General features: G+C 43.4%; 1 protein-coding gene across 3 annotated transcripts in view; it reads left to right on the top strand.

Moving 5' to 3' along the window:
• The window catches only part of MKNK1 (MAPK interacting serine/threonine kinase 1), a 45374-nt gene that overhangs the window by 4210 nt on the left and 25249 nt on the right, over positions 1-15915 (top strand). The window contains exons 1-2 of one of the 3 annotated variants that reach the window (XM_079776871.1): positions 50-547; positions 11909-12098. The gene's annotated coding sequence lies outside the window, so the exon portion shown is untranslated. Of the gene's footprint in view, positions 1-49; positions 548-11908; positions 12099-15915 lie in introns of those variants that run through there. The other 2 variants (XM_079776868.1, XM_079776869.1) reach the window with 2 other exon arrangements.

The raw sequence follows: 15915 nt of genomic DNA, 5'->3' as shown, positions 1-15915 counted from the left end.
TTTAAGTCTTTTTATTTTGAACTACTGGGGGAATGCTTTACTAAAGGAGAAACTCTCATCGTGAAATTATAGGCACCCAAACCTTTTAAGAAATTTTACAGAATTAGCTCTCATTTTAGAAAAGACAGGCAGCATATCCCCATGTGTAAAAGACATTTTAAAAATTCCTTCTTGGCATGCAGAAGCTCTCGGTAAATGTTAATGACACCTGCTGCTTCCCGGCCTCCTCCCTCCTGGCGCTTCCCAGGCTTCTCAAACTTCACTCTAAAAGTTTGAGCATCAAAGGAGCTAAGCCCCACCCACTTCCCCTCAACCTCCCCGCCCCTCTCAATCGCGCCTGCGCAGTTTACTGAGCTCGCCCCACCCTCTCCCTGGGCGTAGCCGTCAGAGCGCAGGCGCAGGTCCGCCCCCCCGCGCTCCTCGGCGGTCGGGCCCGCCCCCTCGGGTCTAGTACCGCCTCTTCCGCGTCCTCAGCTGAGCGATCTGCTGGTGGGGGAGTGCGACCGGTTCCGTGGCAAGTCCGCTGAGGGGAACACCAGACAGCGAGGTATCCCTGCGAGTGCAGCGAGGTTTGGGGAGGGCGTGTCTGGGAGTGAGTTCATGCCCTGGGACGGAGAAATCAGGGCCTTCAGAACGGTCCGAGGTCACGACCCGATTCTGCTGCGGGTGTCAGCCCAGGGGACGCTTTTTTTAGGGTCCTCTCAGGGCTCCGTCTGTGAGGAGCTCAGGGTGCGGCGTGGGTCCCGGTCAGGCTTGGCCTGCGCCTGGGGTCGGGGCGGGGTGTGGCAGGTGTCCTAGGTCGGAGCTCAGTCTGGGGCCAATTTGAGACTGAGTCCTGCTAGCTATATGACTGGGTTCAAGGCTCAGGCGGTCCAACATCATGAGTAATTTTTCATGTGAGGAATTTCTAATACCTTGTCCTACATTCTTTTAAAGTTAACTGTTTTCATTGAAAAGCTCCTGACATGTGCGGGTCGCTGTGCCTTGAGGAGAGAGCACAGTGTCGGGTGCCATCTCTCCCCTTAGGGAGGGACTTTCCAGGCTACCTGTCAGGTGGTCAGGAGCGGGGCCAGCACGGTGACAGGGATGACCTGTTGGAAGTGCGTGGCTCTGGGTCCGGCGGTCCTGGGTTCAGATCTCACCTCTGCACTTCTATCTGTGTGTCCTCTGGCAAGTCATTTCCCCTCTCAGAACGTTCCTTTCTCCTGTATAGAAAGGGCAAAGTAGGGTCATTGTGAAAGTTGAATAGAATTCCGTGTGTCACCCAGCATGGCACCTGTCATGAAATGGATGTGATTTATATGAGGTCGGTCATTTTGGACTAAGGTACTTTAGGGAGGCCCTGGGGGGAGAGTTGAGGTGACCTAGGTCCTGAAGCCTCAGTGGGATTTATAGGTGGCTCTGACCTTGTAGTATGGGAAAGGAACAAATGCTTGCAAACCATGGCCCATGTGCCAAGTGCCATGCTGGGTAGTTGATATATATTGCCTCACTGGCTCCTTAGCCCTTGGCCAGGTGCGTTCAGCCCCACGGCCCTTAGCTTCAGCCCCTCTAAAGAGAGGTAGGCTGAAAGTGATGTAAAGTGGAGAGTGAGGGTTGGGTTTTTATATGGAGCTGGGCCAGCTGAAGATTGGTGCCAACTTATCCCACATCAGCTCTTCCCTTACGGTGACCCAGAAGGATAATTGGGTTCTTGACTTGGATTGGGAGGCCTGTTACTCTAGTTCTCCAGAAGATTTTGATGGCCAGAGGGCCTGGCAAGTGAGCACCTCCTGAGGGCAGATTGCATGAAGCTGGACCATGGCAGAGAGGAGCTCTGTGAACGGGAGCTGTTGGGTTCCTGCACGTGCATCTGAAGTGTGGTTTCATGTTACGTGGTCTCATAGTAATCTACCAACTTGATTCCTTTTGCATCCTCTTTATGGGTACCCATATGATCTTCCTGAGACAATTTCTCATCATTTTTTTATCTCTGCTCAGAAACCTTGGTGGGCTTCATTGCCTACTGTATAGAGTTTGGACTCCTCAGCCTCATACACAAGTTCCTCCATAATCTGTTCCAAAACCTCTCTTCTCTCCTGTTTCCCCTTGTCTTGCACCCTGTGACCCAGTCAAAACAAACTACTTTTTGCTGCTCAAACACTCTCTGCATGTTCCTTTGCTTGTATTCCCTCTTCCTGGAGTCCCCTCTTCCCCCTCATCTTTCAAGGCCCATGTCTCATGTGACCTGTCAGTGAAGCTTCTCTGATCCCCCTACTGGATTAGTTGTCCCCTTCCCATCTTCTGTAGCAGAGGCCACAGCTCGACTATAACTCTGTTTGCTGTCTGCCTTCAGGTATATCACCCCATATGTACTCTGAGTACATTGGTGGCAAGGGACCATGTCTCTTTCATCCCTCCTCTGCCTGGTACATAGTAGGCCTCTGCAGTGTTTGTGGTTGAATGAGTCAGTGAAATTTTTTATTTACTTGCTTTGGTTTTTGTTTTATGAGCTTTCAGGTTCAGAGTGGGCCTTTGTGTTTTTCCTTCAAGAGAAGATGTGCCTAAGGAGAGCCCTGGTGTAGATTGATTATGCCCTAATTACAGGCATCAAAGGCAAGAAAGTGCAGGTATTCTGCACAAAAGAGGATTCTTCGTTGCTGCTCTTGTTTTCAGGCTCTTGTCTTGCCTTTGCAGTACGTTTTGTTCAGGGACCTGCACTGAGTATGATATACACTGAGTGGCCAGATTATTATGATCTCTGAACGCATAATAATCTGGCCACTCACTGTATATCCTATATAATAAAAGGCTAATATGTAAATTGTCCCCTCAACCAGGAGTTCAACCAGCAGGCAGGCTGGCCAACCGCCCATGTCCCCTCCCCCTGGCCAGGCTGGCTGGACTCCACCCATGCACGAATTCATGCACCCATGCATGAATTCATATATATATTAGAGGCCCGGTGCATGAATATATATACACACTGAGTGGCCAGATTATTATGCGTTCAGAGATCATAATAATCTGGCCACTCAGTGTATACTAGTATAGCTCACAAATGGGAAAGTGCACAGGTGGTTTGCTATCGGTTGCCCTGTCCTTGGTTCCTCCCATCTGGGAGCCAGCAGCTACACATTCACATTTTCCCTTGCCAACAGCTTCAGCATATGGAACAGAAGGCTCTTTGTTGTTCATAGAAAAATATACATCGTTGAAGGTAGAAGGAGCATGGGAATCATCTGGTTCTATCTCTTTACTTTTGCAGATTGGGAAAAGACCTAGAGGGCAGAGGACTTGATCAAGATTGCACAGGGAATCAGTCAGTGGTGGAAATAGTGCTGGAAGTGAAAAGTCCTGGCTCTTTGTTTTTTCCAGTCTACTACATTGTTAATCTAACATTTATTGAGTGCTTACTATGTGGCAGATATTGTTTTAAGTGCTTTATATGTATCATCCCAAAACTCTATTTTATAGATTTGGAAACTGAAGCAGGTAGAAATCATCCAGATCTACTTTAGGATCCACAACTCTGGTTTTAAATATGGTTTTAATGGTAGTCATCTCCTAACCAGTTGGGGGGAACAGTTCACCAAGGAGCTTGCTCCCACATCACCCTACTCTGTGAATGAATGCCATCCTCCCAGCAATGTCTATCTATACCCTGGAGGGATTCTTGAGAGGAGTCCAAAGTGTGTTGAGAGAATGGCTAAAGGAATAAAGCGTGCTGACATGGTTATCAGTGGATCTTAGTTTAGGAACATTAGAATTAAAAATTGCATGTCTATCAAATCAGGCAGTAAATGTAAGAACTTTAGAGTAAACTCACTCCAGGATCTTTTCTGTAAAGATTCCCAGTCAAGGGAGGCAAGATTCAATTCAATAAATAAATATTGAGGTCTTGCTATGTAGAAGACCCTGGTATTGAGAAATATACACAGGAAAACCTCATATTTCCTGTCCTATAAGAAATTTTCTTCTTAGAGCCTTCTCCCTCTAGTGTAGCTGGGAAAATAGATAAGTACATAAATAACTGAAATCAGGCTGACTATGGTAAACGTAGTAAAGAATGTAAACAAAGTGGGAGTTTGGAAGAAGGAGAAATCAATCCCAACACAAACAAAGGGGGTCTAGAGAAGGATTCCTAAAGGTGGAAAATTTATGGTGGGCCTTGGAGGAAGTTAATTCCTGTGAGAAGGAGCAATTTGAATAGTGGCCTAGAGGTGGAAATGAGTGTGTGTGTGTGTGTGTGTGTGTGTGTGTGTGTGTGTGTGTGTGTTGGGGGAGAGAAATGGAGTTGGTGAGGTGGTGAGGAGTGGAAATAAGCTGAAATGGTGGTTTGTGCTCAAAATGTAGAGAAGGGAGTGGGGAGACGAGCACTCACATTACCAAGTGTCTGCTCTGTTTTGTGGCTTGCAATATGTTAGATGCTTTACACACTGTAATTTAGTTAATCCTCACAACCCTGTAATATGGGGATATTTATCTCCAATTTAAAGATGAAGAAACCAGACCTCAGAAAGATTAAAGTGACTTGCCCAAGGTCAGGTAGCTAGTAGGTGGCAGAACTTGGTCCACACTTATGAGTATTGGATTCAAAGACCCATGTTCCTTTTTCCATTGTGCTGCAAGGCTCTGCAGGCCATGACTAGGACTGTGTTTATTGTGACTGCAGAATGGAGGCCAGACTAGAGAAAAGTAGGTCCCAGAATGGGGACATTGGTGAGGAGGCTGTTGACATAGTTCAGTTCAGGCTTAAACTGTGAACTACTGACCTACTTATGGAAAATGCCTGGTCTAGGGCTGCTTGATTGGTTTAATATGTGAGCATTATGGCAGCTCCTGCAGTACCATAAATCAGTGTATTGCCATTCTTAGCTAGTAGGATCTTAGAATCCATTTATAGAGACTTCTGGCACCCTTGTAGTTCAGGCATAGGTTCTAATGTGAGATTAACAGCTCATTACAAAAGTGCCTAGGGAGGGACTGATTTGGCACATAGTTTTCTTTCATTTTCTCACTCTCAAATTAAACAAGAATCTATAATGGAGGAAAGAGGACTACACTTGGAGTCAAAAGACTGGCATTCAAGTCCTGATTCTGCTCATTATAACCTGTGAATTCTCAATGTCAGCTTCTTTCTCTGTAATATGGGGGGTATTTTGGTTCACTTCTGAAATCTCTTCTCTTGCTAATGTCATTCATGTGTTTCATTGTTCTTCCTGACTTGGGGCAGTATAAGGAAGTAGCTGAGAATATGAACCTAGATCCAGAGACTCTAGCGTTTAAATTCTAGCCTCTCATCCTTCTTATATAGAGAGATAGTAGTTAGGTATATAGGGAGAGACAGTAGTTAGGTATATACTAGTAGACTCTAGAGCAGGCATGTCAAAGTCGCGGCTGGTGGGGCCGCATGCCTCGTTTTATTAAAGTCATGTTGCCTCTAGAGACATATTGCCTGGGTTTTAGTCCTGGCTCTGTCACTTGCTAGCTGTGTGACTTGGGCAAGTTATTTAACCTTCTTGGGTCTCAGTTTATTCTTCTGTAGAATGGGATACAAATATTACCTATACCATGGGGTTATTATGAGGATTGAGATAAGTTATGTTAAGCACTTACTAGTAGCACAGTGTCTAGCACATAGTAGGTGTTCAACTAATATTAGCTTTAATAGTAATAATATTAATAATTGTTATTAATGTCCAGTTAGATATTGTTTTTATAGAAAGTATATATTAGGGCATTATCCTTGTCTTACTGTGACATTGTTGCCTTCTCTTTCTTTCCATTGCCCCATCAGGAAACTTTGAAATGCTAGATTGTTCCATCACGGGATTGCAAAGCATGACATGAAAAAAAGTGCCTATAGGAAAAGGGTCAATAAAAAGTCTTTGGCTCATTAGAAAATCTTACCTGACTTGTGTCTTTCCCACCTCTGTCCACAGTAAACAGAAACAGAGCAGCGTATTTATTCCCTTTTGCACAGCCTTCAACAGAAGTGCTAATCAAGACACTCCAATTCTCTTGCCAAAAACTACAATAACAGTATCTCTGGAAAAATGGTGCCTAATTTGGTTTTCCTTTCTCTTCTCCTTAAACCCCCCTGGCATTAACTTAAGCCATTTCTTCTTGTTCCATTTTCCATGAATATGGAAACGTTTCTTCTGATTATAAAGGGAGGATGAGGTCAAGATTTTCTCATGAGAACCTTTTGTGTACTTAAAGTCAAAATCGAGTTAGGGCTCATCTTCTCTTCTCCAGGCTAAACAGCCCTGGTTTCTTTTACCTTACTCTTAAAACCTATTTTCCGTTGCTTGGATCTCATTGGTCATGCTTCTTTTCTTTCTCTCCGGTTTTTCTACTTCTTGGCTCTAACCCAGACTATACTTAGTCTGCTAATAAGAGTCCAACTAAAACACTTTAAGGAAAGAGTAACTTCAGGTGTTTCCATTCATTAATTCATATTTATTAAGTGTTTGCCGTGTGCCAGGCCCCGTGCTAGGTATAGGGGACCCAGAAACAAATCAGAAATAGTCTCTGCCCTGTCCCTAACTCACAGTCTAGGGCAGTGATGGCGAACCTATGACACGCGTGTCAGCACTGAAAGGTCCCAGGTTCAATTCTGAGGCGGCCGCATGCCGAGGATGAAACATTTGCTGCTCCTGAGGATGAAACATTTGCGAAATAATGTTTTTTCCTCAAAGTGACACACTACCCGAGTTATGCTCAGTTTTTTGGCGAAGTTTGACACACCAAGCTCAAAAGGTTGCCCATCACTGGTCTAGGGGGAGATGTGCAATAAAATGTTATAGGGGATTGAATTATATACAAGTGTGGGAAGCTGGAAATTGTTGAGGGCAGTTCCATAGAAACAGTCTATTTTTGCCCTGACCGGTTTGGCTCAGTGGATAGAGTGTCGGCCTGCGGACTGAAGGGTCCCAGGTTCGATTCTGGTCAAGGGCATGTATCTTGATTGCAGGCACATCCCCAGTGGAGGGTGTGCAGGAGGCAGCTGATCGGTGTTTCTCTCTCATAGATGTTTCTAACTCTCTGTCCCTCTCCCTTCCTCTCTGAAAAAAATCAATAAAATATATTTAAAAAAAAAAAAAAGAAACAGTCTATTTTGCCTGGACTGTAGGTCAAGACTTCAGTTGAGGAGTAGTAAGACATAATGCAGGATGGATGGTCTGGGGCAAGTTTTGGAGGCCCTAAGTGACAGCACAGGAGCTTAGGATTCAAGAAGCAGTGGACACTCATTGGAGGTGTTGGAGCAAGGAAGTGAAAGGCTCAAATCTGGCTTTTTGGACCAAGGACAGAGATACCACAAGCCTTAGTTTTATCTGCTCACCCTTGATGTTTTCTGTCTTGAAAGTGATATGATGGAACCCTTATTTGTATACTTGATGTGTTTTTGTTGTTGCTGCTGTTTTGCTCTGAAACTTCTATAGAGAAACTAGTTCTTAAGCTCTGGAGAAATTTCCCTATACAGCAAAAATCTTAGGAAGAATTGAGAGAGAATTGGGTGTCCAACCTATATAAGACCCAGTAGCAGGCTGATCTGTGTAGGTTTGATCTGGCCACATTCACCCTTCCCCAGCCCTATGCCAAGAAGAATACAAGAATGAGGAGAGGATTTCAGGGCTCATCTGGGTATTTGGTAAGAAATGTTAAGAAGATGCAGGCATTGTCAGAGTCAGACGTTCTTGCTGGGGAGGAAAAGCGGCTCAAAGGAATTTGGAATATTGCCAGAAGGAATCAGAACCAACCAAGCACTTGGAACCTGTATCATGTATCTGAAAACCTCCAAATTCTATCTCTTTGCCTTTGTACTTTGCTAACAGTTTATTCCTTCATGTTGCCCAGTTGTGGTCAACAGAGGACTTTCCAAGGCCACAACTGATCTGGCAAACCGTATCCCAAGTTTGAATAATAGTTACTATTTATTGAGCACCTACTCTATGCCAGGCATTGTGCCGTGAACTGGATATATATTAGCTCATTTAATTCTCACAGCAACTCTCTGTTGTAGATGTTATTGTCCCTATTTTATAGATGATGAGAGTGAAGCACAGAGGGGTTGAGCATTATGTCCAGGGTTACTTCATTAGTATATGGTAAGGCCAGAATCTGAATCTAGATCCTAATGGCTCAAAAGCCCATCAAAGCTTCCTACCTTCCCAGCCCTACTGTGGCTCTAAACAGCGGAATAACACAAAGTCCATAAAGGAATTCTGAGGGTTGTTTTTACTGTAGACCTACTAGAGGGGTGTGTGTATGTGTGTGTGTGTGTGTGTGTGTGCGCGCGCGCGCGTGCGTGTGGGTGTATGTGTGTATGTAGAGGAATAGAATTGTAAGGAGGGGAAATAAGCTGGGTTGGCAAACTTGACTATAGGCCATTTCTGGCTCACTACCAGTTTTCATATAGACCACAAGGTAAGAATGTGTTTTATGTTTTTAAATGGTTGGGGGGGGGAGGGGTGAGGAATCAAAAGAAGATTAATATTTTGTGGCATGAAAGTTCAAGTTCCAAGCAGTTAGTTACCTACAATGGAGCACACATATGACCGTCAGCTGATTTCTCAACAGAAACTTTGCAGGCCAGAAAGGAATGGCAAGAAATATTCAAAGTGGCCCTGACCGGTTTGGCTCAGTGGATAGAGCGTCGGCCTGCGGACTGAAGGGTCCCAGGTTCGATTCCGGTCAAGGGCATGTACCTTGGTTGCGGGCACATCCCCAGTGGGGAGTGTGCAGGAGGCAGCTGATCGATGTTTCTCTCTCATCGATGTTTCTAACTCTCTATCCCTCTCTCTCTTCCTCTCTGTAAAAAATCAATAAAATATATTAAAAAAAAAAAGAAATATTCAAAGTGATGAATAGCAAGGACCTACAACCAAGATTACTCTACCCAGCTAAGCTTTCATTTAGAATTGAAGGTCAGATAAAGAGTTTCACAGATAAGAAAAAGCTAAAGGAGTTCATCACCACCAAACCAATATTACATGAAATGTTGAAGGGTATTCGCTAAGAAGAGGAAGAAAAGGAAGGGGAAAAAAGGTAAAAATATGAACAATAAAATGGCAATAAATACATATATCAACAGTTGAACCTAAAAATCAAAATAAACAAGCAAGAAATCTAATGAACAAAATAAACTGATGAATAAAATAGAATCAGAGGGATGGAAACATGGAACAGACTAACGAATCTCAGAGAGAAGGGGCGAACGGGGTATGGGAAGAGATTAACCAAAGATCTTATATGTATATATGCATTACCTATGGACACAGACAATAGGGTGGTGAAGGCCTGGGGTGGGGCGGGAACCGGGTAGAGGGGAATAATAGGGGGGGAGGGGACATCCTATCTAATAAAAGAGTAATAGCAAATTGACCATACCTCTGCTACATCAACAAGCCACGCCCACCAGCCAATCAGGAGCGAGCATGCAAATGAACCCAACCAAGATGGCTGCGGCCATGGAGAGAGCAGGAGGCTTGGGTTTCCCCGGCAATGGAGAAAGCCAAGCTTCCTGCACACCCTGTCCGGCCCAGGCCTCCACTGAAGGCTACAAAGTTTCAATTATAGAAGATAAATAAATCCCAACAAAATGGCTGCGGCCATGGAGTGAGCAGGAGGCTTGGCTCTGCTCAAGGCTACAAAGTTTCAATTATAATGATAAATAAATCCCATATACCAGGGCCTCCGCTTGGGTCGCCGGGGGGCGTGGCCAGCCTGCAAACCACCACAGGCTCCTCACCCAGGCTGCCCCACGCCCTAAGGGAACTCCCACCCTGATCCGGGACACCCTTCAGGGCAAACCAGCCAGCCCCCACCCGTGCACCAGGCCTCTATCCTATCTAATAAAAGAATAGTATGCAAATTGACCATCACTCCAACACACAAGATGGCTGCCCCCATGTGGTCAAACATGACTGCCCCCATGTGGACACAATATGGCCGCCACAAGATGGCCAGCAGGGGAGGGCAGTTGGGAGGGACCAGGTCTGCATGGGAGGGCAGTTGTGGGGTCCCAGATTGGAGAGGGTGCAGGTTGGGCTGAGGGACAAACCCCCCCATGCACGAATTTCGTGCACCGGGCCTCTAGTCTGTAATCTCAACAATAAAAGAAAATTCAAGTTTCAGTATCCATAAATATTTATTGAAATATAGGCACAATCATTCATTTACATGTGGTCTATGGCTGCTTTTTCTCTATAAAGGCAAAATTAAATAGTTGCGACAGAGACCATCTGATACATAAAGCCTAAAATAGTTACTATCTGCTCCTTTCAGAACAAATTTGCCAACCCCTACTATAGGCAACAAGAAGGAAGGAACACAGGGTTTAGTAATATTGTGACAAGACTAAAGGCAAAGAGTTGAAGTTCAAGGCTATCTCGGGAAGTGTTGTGGCCCACAAGGAGAGAGCTTCTTTGGGCCCTGGAAATAGTTTAATTAGGTCACAGAGATTTGTTCAGGAGTAAAAGGCACAAATAGGAAGGGTTATTCTATGTGCTAACATTCTATATTGGACAATAAACAAATATTTTGTGTATGAAGTAATTCATTCAGATATTTACTAGAGTCCTGTGTGTGTGTATGTGTGTGTGTGTGTGTGCGCGCCAGATACTGTGTTAGATGCTGGAAATACATAGATGAAAAAGATATGTCCCTGCCTTTGAGGAATTTGTAGCCTAGTGGGAGAGCCACATAAGCATGTGTATAGCTAGCTCAAAGTATTTTAATAGTATACTGTGGGTTTGATTAAATGGTGGATGAAGTAATTTGTGGGACTATTTTCAGTAATTTGTGATGGGCCCTGAAGAAAGAATAGGTGCTATTCTTCAAAGAGCTACATAACAGGCTGAGGGAAAGCCTGACAGTATAAGTATTTGGAGCTTATAAGATTGGTAAAGAAAGAGACATTAGAAATGATTTAAAGGTTCTGTTGCTGGGCGACTGGCAGGATGATATAATCTGATAGAGAAGGAGGGGAAAAAGGAAGGAGTGGGTGGGTGGGGTGAGTTCAGTTTGGGACACATGAGTTGAGGAAATGGCGAAACACATCTGGCTTCCAGTTAGAAAATCTTTTTAGAAATTTTGGCACAAGGTTCTCGGAATTCAGATTTAAACTGTTTTGTCAGAGCTTTTCCATTGGAAAAAGGGGGAAGTACACATTCACGTTGTAGAGAAATTCACAAATCTACTTTGACACATGATAGCTAGAGCCATGAGATTAAAAATAGCAGTGGACAGAAAATGAAGTCATCACATAGAAAACTAGCAATAATTATGCATTTGGCATAAAACCTTGTTCCTGTTCATGCCACCTGCTGCTCTCAGAATCTAGTTTATCTTTCTGCCTCTAGACTTGGACAACAGAGAAATGTCAGCTTTTACCTTCCACGTGAGACTCCTTTTATGTCTTTTTGGTTCTAGAATTCCACAGTGGAAACAGAATCTGAAAACTTTTACTCAGACACTTGTTAAATCTTCAAATGCTTAATCTCAACATTTTCAAATGCTCAAATGTCTGATTTTATAGTAAAGACTAGAGAAGTCTGTGATTGCTTTGTGTATATCTACTTACTGGTGTAATGCATAGGTTTTGGGGAAAACTAAGGTTGATCTTTATCTTCTCTGGTTCTTTTAAAGAAGTCAGCATTTTTAAAAATATATTTTTATTGATTCATAGAGGAAGGGAAAGGGAGAGAGAGACAGAAACATCAATGATTAGAGAGAATCATTGATCAGCTGCCTACTTCATGCCCCCCACTGGGGATTGAGCCCGCAACCCAGGTATGTGCCCTTGACCAGAATCAAACCCAGGACCCTTCAGTCCACAAGTCGATGCTCTACCCACTGAGAAAAACTGGCCAGGGCAAAAAAGTCAGCATTTTGATATCCTTTCTATTTCTGCTTTTTAAAGATTTTCATGGCAGACACGATGAAGCAGAAGCTGAACTGAAGCAGAGAACTGAAGAATGTGTGCTACCTGTAGAGACCATTGAAACACTTCCTGCGGCTGGAAGACAGCAAACCCCTGTCAGAAGCATTATTTTATCTGGAATTTCAAGTTTATAGAGGATTTGCTTTCCAAAAACTGGGCAAACCTATAGGTAAGATTGGCTATACATTTTACTTAGACTTTTAGATTGCTTTAGATTGAAATTATCTATTTCCAGAGGAAGGAGTCAGTCAGAGATTTCAGTATTCAGTTAGGCAACCAGGATTAGCTGGACTGCCTGGCATGCCTAAGACAGTTACTTAAAGGGGGGGGAGCACATTTCTATCAGAATATAATAGCAGAGACGCTCAAAAGGAAAACCATGCAGTAAGTAAAATTCATTTATTTTACTTTTCATTATAAAACAACTATATCATAACAAAATAAAATACAACAGAAGTATAAAAAATAAAATTTTGTACCCATTCAATTTCATTCTCCCGAAGTAACCATTGTTAAAATGACTCGAGATGTATCTTTTCAGGTTTGTTTTCTTTTAACTTATAAGTGACATATATGATGACCTTTTGAAGTGTTCTGTATAACTTTCTAACCTGAGGTTCTATCATGCCTGGCAGGTTATAAGTAATGCATAAAATGTTTACTTTAATTAATTTGTAGATTGGGTCAGATGATATCTGGGTGAGAATGGTCTTAGCCTGATCTGTGAGTTTTCATGCTTTGCTGCTATGTCACCGTCACCTTTCATCTGCAGTTTCCCAGTAGCACACTGTCTTCCATGGTTCCCCATCCCAACAAGCTTCCCTTCCTGAACTCTCCCCTTCTTTGATGGTCCTACTGCTCTTAGGGTTCTCTGACTTTGGTTAATAAACATATATTGAGTCCTCCTCTGTGCCTGGCTCCATTACTAGGCAGTGGGGATAGAGAAATTAGACACGGAAGGAGAGTAGTCTTTGACTCCATCTCCAGTTGTTCAGCAGGACCAGTCCTGCTTCTTTCTCTTCTTTTCTACCCCTGCCTTAGTTATAGGCCTTCCTTGCCTTCCCCAGGTTGTCACAAATGGCAAGATTTCATTCTTTTTATGGCTGAATAATATTCCATTGTGTGTGTGTTCTAATCATTCATCAATGGACTTTAGGTTGTTTCCATATCTTGGCTATTATACTGGTAAATAATGTAAATATTGCATTGAACATGGAGATGCATATACCTTTTCAAGTTAGTGTTTTGTTTTCTTTGGATAAATACCCAGAAGTGGAGTTGCTGGATCATATGGTAATTCTGTTTTCCTGTTTGCCACTTCTTAAACACACACTTTCTTTACCCTTCTCGCCCTTTCTCTTGTCATTCCTTCCACCAGGAGATGCAGTGACAGTTCTGAAGGATGCTTGTGATCCCAGTATCAGAGCAGGGGAAGAAGATGGGCCTGAATCTAGACCTTTTGCCTCTGAGAATCTTACTATCCCAGCCCTGTTCGAGGCCTGTTGTGAATCCCCACCTTGATGGCCCCTTAGCAGGCCTCATACTTCTTTTACTGTAGTTGAGTGAGACACTGCAATCTGCATAATGCTGTCCAGCCTTACTACACACAGGACTCTTGGGGAAAACCTGTGAAATGCCTTTGCCCCTGGAATCACACTTACAGACTGTCCTTAGATTGAGCTGATTTCACAGGTACCTCCTCTTATCCATCATGTGTTAAATTTGACTAGCTTCTGTCTGAATGTACCCCTTCCTTGACCTTGTCCCCTACGTAGTAATGATATCATCAGAAACCAAATCAGTCAACTAATAGGTCTGCCAGAAAAAGAATGTAACCTTATACCTGATACAAGAACTACCATGAAATAATGTGGTTGGACTGGTTTGTAGTTCTTCCTACATAATATGCCCAAAACACAAAATACAAAGCTATCTCAGAGCAAGAAGAAACTTCTGATAAATTAGGTTTCAGATTAATACAATAATGATAAAGTGGTGATAATATACTCCTTTTATGTAAGTTAGAGCAGTGATGACTAACCTTTTTGACACCATAGCACACATAGAAAATGATATTGTTTAGCCCGATGAAAGGATCATACCTCATTCATAGCACACCAGTAGGGAATCTCTACATGAAGGTTTCTAAATAAAAGCATTCTTGTTGATGTCTGGCTAACTCTGACTGGCTACCCTCTTCTGGTTTTCAGCATTAAGGTTTAAATATAGTGTAATAGTTTAAAGTTTGAATTCTAAGCCAGACTATCTAGATTTAAATCCTAGCTCTGCCACTACTAGCTATGTGACCCTGGGCAAATTACTTCATCTCTTTGTACCTCAGTTTCTTCATCTGTAAAATGTGCAAATAATGATACTTACCTCATAGAGTTGTGAAGATTACATAAGTTCATACATGTAAAATGTGGTATTTGTAAATTGCTTAGAACATTACCTGGCATATGGTAAGCACCATATAAGCGTGTGTGTACTAGAACTACTTGTAGTGGTAGTGTTTACTTTAATTGCTGTTATATTGCTTCAGAGAAGTAAATGTTAGGGGCTCAGTCTGCCCAGGCTCCTCCTGATTGCCTCCTCCTCTGCCTCACATTTCTTAGTCTTGGGCTGTTCCTTGAGAGTGTCCATCCCCCTTACTTTCATTGCCTCAGTTTCATTTTCTCAGTTTCCATTTGTTTGGGGGCCCTCAGCCAGCTGATGACTGAGAAAACTGCTGAATTGATCATTATACTCATCAGCTTGCTCTCACCGCTATTCCTTCTCTAGAAAGCTCTGTGACTGAGGGAAGTAATCTTAAAGAATATGAAGAGGGGTGAATCCTAGACCTTGAAAAGAACTCTAGAGTGGTTGGGAGAGGAGCATGAGCTGAGTTAGCCGAACTGTTAGCCAGCAAAGTAGGAAAATGATCACCTGATATCACATACCAGATGTAGGAGCTGGTCAGTTCTCTATAGGCTCTGCCAAAATATGGAGCAGAGCTGGTGACTTTGGGGGCACTGTGGCTCATAAGACTTCATAGAGAAATGACAGTTCTTTCAGAAGGTGGGCCTTAGGGCTAGCTTGGGGGAGAACAGTGGGTTAGTACTTTCATGTCAGGAACATCTGTTGCCTTTGTAGTCCCACTGGGTGAGACTCCTCATCTGCTCTGTGAGTTCTCTGGGCCCTCTCCCCATGCAGGAGCCAGGTTGGTTGTTGGATCTGTATCTTTAACAGCTGTTACCATAGGAGTATAATCAATACTTGTAGACTAACAGATTTGACAAAGAAGGGAGAACTTGCATTACTACTCTTACTTTTTAAAATATATTTTTACTGATTTCAGAGAGGAAGGGGGCGATAGAAACATCAGTGATGAGAGAGAATCATTGATTCGCTGCCTCCTGCACGCCCCCTACTGGGGATGGAGCCTGAAACTCAGGCATGTGCCCTGAACAGAATCGAACCATGACCTCCTGGTTTATAAGTCGATGCTCAACCACTGAGTCACACCATCTGGGCCCTACTCTTTTTTTAATGGAGAAAACAAGATAAACTTATGCCTAGGACTAGACACATTCATTATGATTGACGATGATGATGAGAATGCACATGCTCTGCCTCTGCTCACCCCTTTGGCTGATTTGCCATCACTCCCCAAGGCCATGCTGCCTCTCCTTCAGGCCTTAGCACATGTTCTTCTTCTGTCTCTCTCCCCAGCCTCCACTCTGGCCAGTTCCCACTCCTCCTTCAGGTGCCAGCTTAGCTGTTCCTTCCTGTAGTTACCAGACTGAGTTAGATGCCTCTCTTCTGCTCCACAGCACTTGGTACTTCCAGTCACAGCACTTGTCCCACTGTATTGAAATTGTTTTACATGTCAGTGGATTTAAATTCCATAAGGGCAGAGACTATGTCTTATGTTCTCACTGTCTAGTACTGGACAGTTAGTAGGTGCTCAATAAATACAGTATGTGTGTAATAGGTTCTTATTTGAT

Source organism: Cnephaeus nilssonii (assembly GCF_951640355.1).
Source record: "Cnephaeus nilssonii genome assembly, chromosome: 7".
Taxonomy (NCBI): domain Eukaryota; kingdom Metazoa; phylum Chordata; class Mammalia; order Chiroptera; family Vespertilionidae; genus Cnephaeus; species Cnephaeus nilssonii.
Note: the sequence above shows the minus strand (reverse complement) of the source record. Positions and strands in the feature narration are given on the sequence as shown.